Below are 13,941 nucleotides of genomic sequence, written 5' to 3'. Positions count from 1 at the left end.
CTGTGGGGATTGCCCACAGCATTGAGTAAGTCGCTTTGGATAAAAGCGTCTAACAAGTAACATGTAATGTAATTGATATGGGCATAATCTTATTTTTCTATTTTATAGCTGTTTGATTGTTATGTTGTTATCTTGTTTTTTTAACGACTATTGTTAATGTTTTTAAAAGTCGTTTTATAATAAATGTTGGACTATATTATTATGCTTTTAAAGTTTTATTTTTTTGAATTTCCTTATGTTGAAATGTGCTATATAAATAAATATGCTTTGCCTTGAAGTCAATGCAGTACATTTGACATCGAAAAAAGCAGTTTCACAGCACTTTCTAGATTATCATTCTTCAGAAATAAAATATGCTGTGTCCCTTAAATGCTGTCCATCGTCTGTAACCTGCTTCTGTGTCCCCTTTGTTTATCCCAGGCAAGGACATGTAGACTTGAATTTGAATGTTAACTGACTAGACTGTCACATTTGCAGGCAGCTCTATTGTCAACTCTGAGATGAACAAAGATACCTGTCGTATCGCCATGTTCTCGTTCCCCTGCTAACTGCAATAGGAGGTGAAGCCTTGTCCTATTGTGGTTTTGTTACACTTTGCTGTTGAAGCATGCAATTTGGAACAGTTGGTTGCAATGTACCTGCCCTGACATCTAAACTGCCATTCTGCTTGGTAAGCTTTCACATTTTTTAGGAAAACAATAAATCTTTAACAGCAGGCTCTTAAAATAGCAATGGTGTGGACACTGGGTTCTTGTGCAACGCTCAAACAAATACGTTTTTAAAGGGCTGCTCACTTTCAGGTTCTTGTTTGTATTTTCTATCGTCTCTACTGTGACATGTTTAAATGCTCTTACATTTAAAAAAAGCTCTTTATTTTTCTCATAGTGCCTGTGCACCTCTTTTCACCCTCTGTCTGAAACCAGCGCCCAGTCTGCTCTGATTGGTTGGCTGGCCGTCGTGACATAGTGATTTCATGAAGTTACACTAAGAGTTTCAAAATGTGATTATGAAAAACATTTCATATGAGAATATAGAGAAAAGCAATGTCAATTGTTTCAGCCTTTGCCCATGCTTGACATAAGTGAACAACGGAATTAAAATAGATTCTGCATGTGCCAGATATCTGCTATTAAATGTTTCGAGCACTAATACAATCGAACAACTTTAAACAATCTCTGTTTCTGGGAGCTATTTAATGACAACATATTCCCTTTGGTGGATGCTTTCACCCAAATCACCTACGCAATGCTAGGAGTGAATACATATCAAGGTTTGCTGGCCCGAGTGGGAATCAACCAACCATAGCAGCCAAATCAAGATGAACAACAATCCGCTGTGCAAAAGAATGTTAACATCAAACTCCTCTGTAGCCACAATGATTGCACCCGTTCTTACTTTGTGTGAGATCTTCACATTTTCCATCTGGTCACATATACTCACACACCCAGCCAAACACAAGAGAACAAACGGACTCCCGCAGGAAATAGCATGTGACCCTCAACCTTATCGCTTGCAATCGATGACTAACACTGTTGCCTTAGCACTTAGCCTCTCTGACAGCTTTTTCTCCCACACAGGCAGAGCTCATTTCTACAGAGCGGGGGGGGGGGGGGGGGGCAGGCCTCCATCAGACATGCCTGGGGGTCTGGGTAAAAACACTGTTGTCATAGTGCGTTAGCTTTAAGATTGACAGGTTGTAGTTGTCTTGTTCATTTTCTCAGTATTTATTGTCTCCATATCACATGTTGGTTGGCAAACTGAAATCAAATGGACGCTAACAATTTTGAGTATTACAACATTTGTAAAACAATTTGATCATGTCTTGTCTAGCTCTGAAAGGAGTTTCAATACAAATATGATTGACAATGTCCTCTCACATTCAGCTTGAGAATGCAATACAAACAAGAGACGCATAGTTTAAAAGAAAAAAACATTTACCAGACAGGAAGAGTCGATGGAAGAAACACTTGCAGCTATTGTTTGTTATTTAGGCTCACCAACTGGAAATGTAAGGCACACCACTGTTGTATTTGCCAGTGTTGACACATATCAACACAATTCAAAAGAAGCATGTACTTGCCATATTGGCCCATTTGATTCAGTACCTTGACTACTTTCTCTGTCTCTTGGACATAGCCAATATGTTATGATTGTTATTTGGAAGGGATGTCGCTAAAGAGAGCTTGTGTGTGTAGTATGTACTGTGGAATAGAACCAAAATACATTTGGATTGAATTCTCTGCATACAGGCGATGCTCCACTACAAACCATTTTACTTCACCATTGCCCAGCAGTACCCATATTTGTTCATATGGGTTGTCATAGGATATTAAGAAGGCTATGGCATATGAGTCATTTTGTCATGCTCTTCAAACCCTCTGCTTTAGCCCTTTATCGTGACATCTACCTTTGCTATTTGCCCATTTATTCAGGGTTATTTTATCCTTTACTTACATTTTTCACACTTGACACAAGAAGTGCATATTTTTTTGTAATCTTTCCACAATTATTTTGAAGTTGAGAATGCGCGTGGATTACAAATGTCTCTATGATTTACATCAAATTACCCGATATCACCATTAGTTAAAAATAAATAGGATCATCTTCGCTGTGTGAAAATGCGTTCTTGTAAGTCTGACTGATTATGTTTCAAATCAAATCAAGTTTTATTTATATAGCACATTTATAATTGATTTTTGGTTGAGCCAAAGTGCTGTACATAAAATAAAAATAGCCTACAGTAGAGACACTTTACAGCAAAAACAACAGCACAGATTGTTCAGAATATCAGTATGAGAAAAACGACACCCTCTGTCCTTAGACCCTCACATCGTACAAGGAAAAACTTCCAGAGAAAACCCACAGTTTAAGGGGAACATGGGAGAAACCTCAGGGAGAGCAACAGAGGAGGGATCCCTCTCCCAGGACGGACATACGTGCAATAGATGCCGTGTGTAAATCGAAGAGATAATACATTTTACAGCATATTGACCGAATGTTAGGAAATGCATGTGTCTGTAATAAGAAGATGAATCCACGAGGATGTCAGCTACAATCCTGTGGAAGCCATCAGGGAAGCAGCATGGCGAGACCCAAGGCAGGACCGCAGAGACAGGTTTCAGTGATACATTACTTCTACATGATCCGTCCTACTTTGCATTCCCCTGGCCACATCCCACCACTCAAATGTGCAGATGAGTGTGGGAGGAAGTGAAGTGCTCTCGGCCTGTCTGCCTATAGGGCCATCGAGAGGACGCTGGTGCCAGAGAGCTTTGGTTGAGGAGATTCAAGTGTGCATATGCAAAGGCCAATGGTGACAGATGGAGGACAGGGACGTTTAGACAAGCCCCTCTCGTATCGCCGTTGAAAACGTGTGAGGTATTTCTCTGCCTGTCGTTGCCTGTGGTATAAATTACTGTTCACCCCAAAGAGATGCCACGCACAGCGTAAGAGAGATAAATGGGTTGCATGCTGCTGGCGTGGAACACTGGCTCCCCATGCACGTCACTGATATTAGCTCAATATGACTAGCAATGCCTCCCCCATAGACCTAGGTCAAAAATGCACCAACAAGACAAATGTCTGCATTGCATTTGTTTAACTCTTACATTCCTCATAGATTTTCAAATTATCTAAAACCCAGTAGAACTGAGAAATCCGAAGTCAAGCCATAATTCATGGGGAATTGAGCCTGATTGGCTTTCTGGCACAAATGAGGCTTTTCAAGCGATGTGGCTTGGCGCTGCCTCCCGTCATGGGGACAAGCCTGATTAGCATTATGGTGATGGTTCAGAGGAGGGGGACAGTCATCATTTTGAAGACCTTTGATACTGGTACACTAAATCCCGAACGCTCTAGCTATATCACTGCATGTCATAATGTTTTGACAGCACTTGACCTTGCAGTTGTTTCTCAGAGAAAATAACTCCATAAATCAACAAGCTCTGCTCTTCTCTACGGCACAGTCAATGTGGACATTTAACCACAAAAACCGAGCTGTGCCGGTTTTCTAATGTCCTTTACGGCAGGGATTTGTTACGAACTTGGATACACAAGGGAAAAAAGGACTCAAATGCACGACCCGGGAGCCAGAGATAAAGTACAAGTAATATACTTTATTTACCAAAAAGGATATTCAAAAAAGATAACGGCACTCTTAACGAGGCGAACAAAAATAGGTTTCACAAAGGCACAACAAAAAATCACTCACAGGTGAGGAACAAACTTACAATACGTTTCAGGAGCATGAATAAGGCATGTAACAAAAAGAGCAACCGTTGATGAGCAGAGTTCTGGCATGAGGACAGGACAAGACGAACTGACACTGAACATGGGGGATTTAAACACTCGACAACAAGACAGGTGAAAACAATCAGGGGCGGGGCTGATGAGCGCGGGAGAACACATTAGGAAAGGGAGTCAAGGAACCTGAAATGAGACGTGACAAAACAAAACGAGAAGTGAAAAACAATACAAAAATAACAACATGAAACATGACTGACTAACACTTTTGGCGGTTCCCCAAAGGATTAGTTATGATGGGATGTTGCTGGTAGTAGTGGCATTTGCATTTCTTTGCATTCAGACAAGGAATCACTTTGATCAAAGCCTTTCAGAACCCGTTTAGTCAAGGTGCAATGATTCATTGTCAGCATCAGGACACCATTATTGGTCTTTTGCACAGTCTATGGTCTTTACACAACTCTAATGCGTTGGCAATTTATCAGTTGCATGGTCTTTATGATGCAAAGAGGAAATAACTGTAATTAATCTCTCGAAGAAGCATCTCCTCGTGCTACAGGTTAATGTGCTTCACACTTAATTGATGTGAGCCTGATTCAAAACTATGTGGGGATGCAACAGTAGCAGACTTAAAGGACCGTTATACAGAAAAGTGTTGTTTCAGTAAAGGTGTAAGAGAGTACAACACTGACATTTCCAGAAATCTTATAGGAAGACTATATCCTAGGGAAAAGGTAGAACAATCAGAAAAAATACATTTTTAAGCATCTAAGAATATCATTCAAAGTTTCTTCTTGTAAAGAGAATTGTGAGGTCAAAAAGGGCTTACATTTGACATTATTCCTCCTGTTACTAAACTCAAATTGCCAGAGAACTGTACTGCAGTTCAAACCGGAGAGACGTGATGTATGGAATACATATTTATTGTTTACACGTCATATGAATGAAATGATTGCCATGATAATACAACAGGAGAATAGAATGGTGTTTGGCGATTAGGCCCCGGTTTGCAGGATAATCATTCAGGAGGGAAAGAACCGCTCCGATGAAATCCCCGGGGTCTAAACACTGGTGGTGGTGATGAGTAGGTGGGACCGGTCTGAAGGAGGAAGGTTTTAGCTTTGTCCTGGAGGAGACAGGAGGCGAGAGGGGTGGAGGCGGGTTGCGTGTGGTCACCTGAAATGACAACTGACAGGGAGGAAGAGCAGGCATTTAAGGAATTTAACGTGTGCAGCAATTGGCTGCTGAGGGGTGACGCCCTCGTATTTAATGAGGGGGAAGGGAGCCATAGAGTGACGTGTAAGTGACTCATTGTTAGGTCTTCCTTATTGAACTTGCGCTAAAGCTTTCATATGTTAAAGAGAACAATGAGGAAAGTTTGCTTATGTTTCAGAACACTGACCAAATAAACCATGGTTGCGGTCAAATTGTCAAATTTGACCCAGATGTACCAAAGTGTCAACCATGATAAAAACAGTTTGGATTCTCTAGATCAGGGGTGTCAAACTCAAGGCCCGGGGGCCAAATCCGGCCCGCCACTTCATTTTATGTGGCCCACAAGAGCTTGCAAAGAATATAATATGTTTATTATAATGTTACGTGCCGCTTTACAGGAGAATGTTGCCCATAAACTACATGTCCCACAATGCATCTCATTTTGTGACATGCGCATTGAAGAGACTTGCAATGATTTCAGACATAGTTAATTATTAAGTTATTACCCTATCCGATAATAATCCAATACAGAGGAAATATTGTAAAATTATACATTATTTTATATTTATTATCTATATTTATCTATGTATATTTATATAGTCTTAAAGTTACCACCGGCCCTTTGAGTGCAACCATAATTCTAATGTGGCCCGCGATGAAATTGAGTTTGACACCCCTGCTCTAGATGATAGGAAAGGAGCTTCAATACTTCCTTTATAATGTAATGTACGGAACATTTTAGTTTCCCCATGGCAGACACTCATCAATCACATCCGCTGGCGCGTCATGACACGTCGCCTAGTGTAAGTGCAGTCGGATTCTCTTAGCAGCGCAGTTACCTTTTTCCTCAGGCCTCTCACCCAGTGTGCACTAGGACAGGCTTGGGACCCCCTGTGACCCTGGGCATGATAAGCAGTTTAGCAAATGGATGGATGCTTCTGACATGAGCAGCTTCCTGTTCTTACAGAATGTAAAATCAATAAAGTTGCCCTTTGTCTTCAGTCACAATAAACATACATAAACAGTAACATATTACAATTTAAATGTGTGTGACATTCGTCTTGTAGTTGTAAATCTGTAATATCTTTAATTTCTTCATATTGGATCATAACTGTCTGATGTTTCTCTTTGCACACATCACATAACAGATCATGTCTCTTTTACACCATTATGTACAACGTTTCCCGCAGGGAAAAGGAGGGAATTAATCATTTATTCCTCAGGAGCCTTTCAACCCTCTTCTTTGGTATCGGGAGTACCACAACCACTGCCACAATGAGAAAGGTCATTAGTGGAAAGGAAGAGAGAAAGCCTGGGTCCACAGGGGCGTATATGTTCATATTGGACATCATCCTGAAATGAAACATATAGGTGATGACAGAGAGACAGAGAGGAAGTAAAAGAGACACAAATAGGCAGAGACAGAAGTGGGAGGAGGAGATGAAGCGTAAGAGAGGTGGTTAAAAGAGAGAGAGAGTGGGAGGGAGAGAGGGAGTCGATGGTCTGGGAGAGAGCGATAGAGACGGAGAGAATGAGAGCAAGGGAAGAAAGGGATGGCCTGTTATCAAGGGGGAGTCGCAGTTAGGGGTTTTCCTTTTCTGCAATGTTGCCATCTGGTTCTAACCAGTGCTGGAATTGGGCCGGTACTCACCGGTACGCAGTACCGGCACTTCTGGTTCTGACCCATGGAGTACCGGCACTTCTTGCTCAGTACCGGCATGCTGGCGGTACTCCGGTACTCATGCACCGTGCCAGTACTCAACACTCTCCCGCCGTTCTTATTATACATCCATATATATATATACAGCCGCCCGGTACTCAGTAGATGCGTCATGAGGTGCCGAACGGACATTCTCATCGCTCTAACCGCTGGAGTTTCACAGCGGCTGTCAGCTGTTTACTCCTGTCATTCAAACAGAACGTGCTGGAGAGGGGGCGGGGCTTATCTTCTCCATGTAAATACTGTGGTGGAAACGACTGTCAAAATTAACCTATTTGACCGTGATTTAATAGTAATACACGTTTCAAAATAATAATAATAATAATGCCGAAGTAACAACATACTGAAAACTGTTAGTAAAACCATGTTTTAATGCTTTACAATTTACATACCTAGATGCACGTGTGTTGTGTTTATGCAGTGCAACTCCCACCCAGTGGGTGGCTATGTAGAGTGATAGAACAGAGCAGGCACGCCCCCGAGAGAAGGAAAGCAAGTCACGTCACAAATTAGCATTTCTAAAATGTTAGCGTGGATTAATAAAAGTGCAAAAAGACAGCGGTTGTCGCCGGAAGAAACTTCAAATACAGAGAATGCTGTGCCTGTGTTGGAAATTGTGTCTGATGGGGAGCTTTCTTTGGTTGATCCTCCTGCTCCAAGTTCTAGTGCATTAGCATTAGCACTAGCTCCGCCGCCTCCTCCAGAGCCTCTAACGTTAGCTGCTGCTGGCGCAACTGCCACCACCAACACCGGGCAAAGCGATGCAATTCCCAAGCCTGTTTGTGTGGCACTGCTCCAATCATCGTCTAGAGCTGGCAGTTGGGGATGTGGTCAAGGAGGTCTCAGGGCTCAATCATTTCCAGATCTTTTTTGACAAACTCTATTCCTTGTTCCATGCCGCTCCCAAAAATCAGAGGCAGTTAGCGCAGTGTGCGCAAGCAGTCGGACAGCGTCTCCTGGTGATAGGGCGTGTTTTGTCCATCCGCTGGGTGGCTTCAAGTGAAAGGAGCGTCAGAGCAGTCTGGGAAAACTACCGAGTGCTTCATGATCACTTCACAAATGCTGCAAACGACACGAGCAGGGATTCCAGAGACAGAGCAAAGTACAAGGGCCTGGATGATGTGCTCACATCTGCAACGTTTGTCAGCAATCTGGGACTGATGTACGATGCGCTCACAGAGCTCAGCGACCTCTCTCGGCAACTCCAAAAAAGAGAGATGACACTGCCTACAGCAGATAGGCTCTTAACTCGAGAAATACGAGTTTTTGAATCCATGGTCACCATGCCTGGCCCACACATGACTACAGTTCATACAGCTCTAGCTGAGAAGTCCTTCAAGGGTGTTGCCCTGCGTGAGAATGGCAGTCTTGTACAGATTCATGCAGGTCAGTTTTTCCGCAGTATGGTAGAGAATCTGAGACACAGAATGACTTCCACAACCTCCTCTCATGTCAGCACAAGAGAAATCCCATTACATGGCCGGGAAGCCCGGGACAATCAGCTAATCCAGGACATGAAAGTTATCCATCCTGGAAGTTGGCCTGAAGAGGAGTTAGACGTACAGTATGGGGCCGTAGAGGTGCTACGTTTGTGCGAAGTGCTGAAAGTGGACAGAAGAGAGACTGTTCAGGGCTTTCGCGAATACAAGGAAACCAGGGCATCCCGTACACCTGCTGTCATGGAGCCTCTACTGAAAGCAGTCCGAACCATCGCTGTCTCCACTAGTGAGTGTGAGCGGGCATTCAGCTGCATGAACGATATCCTTACTGCAAAAAGGAATGCTCTCTCTGTCAGCCGACTGTCCAGCCTGGTTTTCATTAAATGTAATGGACCATCACTAGGACAGTTCAATCCGGAACAGTATGTGAGGTCCTGGCTGGCAAAGGGAAGGAGAAGTGCTGATGAAAGAGCCTGTCCAGCTCCAGCCCCTGATACTGATGTCCCCAAGGCCTTCTGGAGCCTTTTCTAACAATGTGAAGTATATTGCAAAGCAGCTCACCCAGTGAGAAGACTTTTGGCATAATGTGCAGATTTGTACAGATCCTGGAGATAGAAGGACTTCAGACCAACCAGGGAGTTATCTGATCAGCTTGGTGTTCAATGTAACTCTTTACCATGGCTCAGACTTTGTTACTTGCAGTTACAGTTTCTCATTTTAGATTGTGCAAATTTTGCATTTGTTTTTACATGTTCTTTGTTCATGCTCTTTATCATTTTTCTGAGTTGGAAAGTTAGATTGCATCATAGTTTACTTTATACATATTTGTATTCTTCAGTGGTGAAGTATATTGCAAAGCAGCTCAGCCATGTGAGAAGACTTTTGGCACTTTTTCGTTTTTCGTTTTCTGAGTTGGAAAGTTAGATTGCATTCAAAATGTACAGAAATACTTAATTTTGTTAAAGCTTTTTATAAAAAATGCTTCTGACCAGAGCTTTGTTTCCTTGTCATTAATGTTGAACACCACCAGAGGGGCTCTCACCTGAAAGGTCTCTGCTTCATGTGTCTTCAGCAGAAGATCTAGACTTTGATTGCTATATTTTCAGTTAATATTGACCTTACTGAGCTTTAGCCATATCCGCTGCCTATCATAAAAAATGTTAAGTACAGTGAACCTTTCTAAAATATACAGTAGTAAAGAGACAAACCCACCAGCATTATAGTAGCCACATTCTTGTTTGTGGGCTGTATATATAAAATTGACTTGAAAAAGTTGCTGATTTTAGAGTACTGGCACCTTTTTCATTCCAATTCAAGCACTGGTTCTAACGCCCCAGAAGGAGAGCATCAACCCGGAGAATTACTGACAGGTGAAGTCATCAGAGCAGGGTGACCACAGGTGCTGAGACAAAAAGTATAAAGTAGGCTTCATGATACATGCTTTAGTCTAAAAAAAAATGCAAATAATAAAACGTAAATAGTTGGTTTTCACAACAACAAAAATAATTATGCTCTGTAATAATGTAATAATGATATTTGCATTATTGAGTGAAAATCTATGTGTTCATTCGTTTAATTTGAACGTTTACCACTATACACCATATAAGTGTCACACAGCAACAAGCTCCATACAAATGACAAGATTATGTCATTTCAGTAGGAATTCTGCCCTTAAAATGCAGTATTATAAATCTGATGGAAGAAAAAAACCTTTGCAGTCCTTAATCTACACAGATGTCTATGCATCTGGCCCCAGATGTTGAGAAGGTATACATGGCCCTGACGTGGCACTAAGCATACATTTTTAAAAGCTCTCTCATTAGCACCTCTCATCTGTCCGTTGACGTTAGCCGTTAGCTTCATGTAGCACTGTTCTCAAGCGTCCCTAGTCCATTGGGGGTCAAGTTGGCAAATCTATTTGACCAGTGTCTGTCCTGACAACTGGTACAGGTAAAACTGTGGCCTCATGGGATATTTAAAAACAAATGATGGAGGCAGTAAAGAAGTTATTTTAAAGAAGAACAGACAGCAATTAATACTGTTTAGTTTGTGTTGTAGTATTTTACTTGCATAGTCAATGCCCTGGAAGGTTTGGTTTTGCCTTTAATGGTGGCTAGAAGGACGTTTTATTGAATAAACAAGAGACCGGTAGACATCATGTCTTTACTAACACTAGTCTGCAACTGCAAATTAAAATCAACACCATATGGATTCTGAGAGTTGGGGCACCAAGGGGCTCTGTACACCAATCATGAATTAGAGCTTTAAATCTCCAGCACTAACAGGCCGTGCTGGAGCTCCTTTGCGCAGTGTGTCAGCATTTTAGGAGAAAGACAGAGGGCAGCATATCTCTTTACCCTGGTAATTAAAGGCTTTGACCTCTTCCATCACCTGACCCTTTGAGGCTCGGGGTTTGAAGAGTGGGTGGGACCATTACACCTTCGCTTTGCTCTTTGAGGAGTTGAGTTCAAACTCTCTTTGATATCAGGGTGGCCACATACTATTGGTATATCCATTTAAAACACATATTTGAAGCTGATTTCAATGCAAAGATGCTGATGCAGTGGCATTTACAAGTGCAGAGTGGGGCGGTGAGAATATAACATAAAATAAGGGAAATACAGCCACAACATCAAGGGCAAATCAAATGCAGGGAATACATAAAGTATATACACCGGCTAGAAATGTGATGCCCAAAGTGCTGAGTGTTTACAAAATAATAGGTTAACAATGCTGCTATGTCCTTTGGCAATATATTGATTTCTGTCTTTGTTGTACTCTGCTGAATGTCATGTTTGGCTTTTTAAGAGTGCTCCAACAACCCTGAATGATTGACTGAGGTTTTAATGAATTATTAAAGTGGTATTGCAAACAATAACAGGGCAAAGCAGAGGAAGAGTATACAACATATATTGCCCAAATAACTTTTGAAAAAACAGTCAAAGCACTTCAAACTAAACCTCCAAAGCCTTAGATAAAGAAAATATCATCCAAAGTGCAGAAGCAAACAAGAAGGTGGGCTAAGTTTGGAGGACTTTTACTTTCGAAAGTAAAATATCGACTTTCACTGACTTTTTATCACATTTAGCTCAAATATTCAGTTTTAAACTAACAGTTAGTGCAAACACAACCAGGGCAATGCATTAGCTCACCTCGTAAACCAAAGGGAGCCATTGCAGAATATAGAGTGGGTTGTAATTATGCTGCTGTGCTAGTTGGACTTGAACGGGGCCATTAATTCAAAGAGACAATCATTCCCTGGCCCTGTAAGCCTACCAAGAGATAAAGGCACATTGCTTTGACGATGTCAGCCCTGCAATTAAAGACCTCAAGCAACATATTCCACGAGTGGCGACACATTGGTGCCATTCTGTCTGACAATGGGCCATAACATTATCCTTATGATAAATCCAGTAACTATGTTCTGAGTAAATGAGCAAGGTTACTTTAATTGATATAGTTCCTAAGAAAGGTGGCATAACATGGTACCCCCAACTCTCATTGTCAAACTCGATTGTACACTTGACAGTTTCAAGGGAATTATATTATCTTTAATTGTGATGGTTTCTATTTTTCTAATTCCATTTTATCTCAATGAAAGTAACATAATCAATATTATTTTCTCTTTCTCTGCACTGAACTATTTGCCAAATACCAAGCAGTACGCAACAAAGGATGCAGATCTATTTCTGTTGAATTCATAGTGAATGTTAGCCTTGCTTTGAAGTAGGTTGCAATTGTTACTGCATAAAAAGACTAAAACCGAGAAGATAGAGAGACTTGTTGTTAGGAACCTTGACTCAATACTTTAGAGCAGTGATTCTGAAATGGGGGTACGCGGACCCCTGGGGGTACGTTGGGGTACTGCAGGGGGTACGTGAGATTTCAACAAAAAAAAGGTTAATTAAAAAAATACCATGCATGATTAAAAAAATAATCTTAGTACAATAAGTTAAATAGAAAACACAATTGTATATAAAATATTCCTAGAACCACCAAGGGGGTCCTCATATAAACATGTCAAATGTGTGTATTGTATTTTATAGTTTTTCACAATATATCATTTTGTAAAAGTGTTATGTTATGTTTTTTTTTTTCATGCATGAAGATGAAAATATCCTTAGTTTGTTGTAATGCATGCACGAAGGAGTTAAATCACACACTGAGGGAACATCACTATATTGTAATTATTTCTATAGGCTTTTTCGATCAAAAATGTTCAGGGTCGGTCAGGGGGTACTTGGGCTAAGAAAATGTTTCAAAGGGGTACATTACTGAACAAAGTTTGAGAAGCACTGCTTTAGAGGACTCAAATGCACAACCCAGAGATAAAAAAGGTGAAAAAACAAAATCACTCTTTCAGAGGATATAACAAAATGACAAAAGTAAAGCACTCACATGGAGGGAAAAAGGCAAAACACTGAGTCTCTTAAGCGATGGCTTGGATCTGGCTTCATGGAACAACGAACAAGACGAACCAACAACTAACGGGGAGACAGGACAATATATACATTGTGAAGTAAAAACTTCTTTGCAGCAATGTTGAGCCAATCATGAAATGAGGGAAACTGGATTCGCCTGTCAATACACTGATATTTATTGAGAGACAAACGGCCGGAGGATTAACAAAGCAACTCGCACTGTTCAATGCAAGCTGCCAAAATTAACTCTAAACACAAAAGACAGAAACATCTCTATATATCTTTTAAAGGAGGGGTCCAAACAGCCCGCCTTTTCCCCTAATCGATTACAGATGAACAGACAAAGAAACACTGTCTGAGCGGGCAGTACCCCTCCCCCACACAGAGAAAGAGTAGTCACTCGTGAAGTTTCTCAGGTCAGCTAATCATCAGACTAAAATATTCCTTTACATACATGAGGTAAGTGGGCACAGGTGGAAAGAATCAGGGGCGGGGCAGACACTGACGATGGCGGGAAAAAGAACCAAAGCAGGAAGTAAAGGGACCTGGAATGAGACAAGGTAAGTACAAAATAAAACAGGAAGTGGAACATAAACTAAACTAACATCAACATGACAATCACAAACATGACACAACTTAACATAATTGACGGGACACTACACTAGTGACAGAATATGGCATGAACAAAGTGTTGCTGCTGTGACCTTTTAGTAGTACTCGTGCAAGTATTGGGACATCATCTGACAAAACCATTTTCATTTTTCTTCCACCCGGATTAAGAAGTTAAGACCATGAGAGAATTGCCTCTAAAAGGAATCTAAGGTGGCATTTGATTAAATAAGTGCTGAGAAAAAAAAACACTGTAGATGTGATCTTTGGCCTTTAGTAGTTAAATACAAGATGT

This window comes from Gymnodraco acuticeps, unplaced genomic scaffold, assembly GCF_902827175.1.
Source record: "Gymnodraco acuticeps unplaced genomic scaffold, fGymAcu1.1, whole genome shotgun sequence".
Classification (NCBI taxonomy): Eukaryota; Metazoa; Chordata; class Actinopteri; order Perciformes; family Bathydraconidae; genus Gymnodraco; species Gymnodraco acuticeps.
Note: the sequence above shows the minus strand (reverse complement) of the source record.